The sequence below is a fragment of the Gavialis gangeticus genome, unplaced genomic scaffold, assembly GCF_001723915.1.
Source record: "Gavialis gangeticus isolate Ggan-Ray unplaced genomic scaffold, GavGan_comp1, whole genome shotgun sequence".
NCBI lineage: Eukaryota > Metazoa > Chordata > Crocodylia > Gavialidae > Gavialis > Gavialis gangeticus.
Genome location: NW_017729034.1, coordinates 18,264,749 through 18,265,085, shown reverse-complemented (window position 1 = coordinate 18,265,085; position 337 = coordinate 18,264,749).

The following is a 337-nucleotide window of genomic DNA, read 5'->3' as shown; positions in this document are numbered from 1 at the left end:
ATGTCAAGTTTCCATCTTGTAATGTCAAGCCTCCATCCTGTCCCTAGACCCCGTTGTGTAACCTATGACTCAGATTACCCCTCCTATGTAACTTGGTTCCTGAATGAATGGGGATGAATGAGGGTGTTTGAGAGACAATGGCAGTAGATCTAAAAATAGCTCCTTCTGAATGACTAAACCATCAACACCAATACCTGGACCAAGGACCCAGCCATTGGAACCACCCTCAGCATTCAAGAAACAAAAGATGAGGCAACCTACCATTGTGCCAAGCTGCATATGCTCAGTAAGAACACCTGGAACCCTCTGGAACAGGACTGACATTGCCTGGACAGGC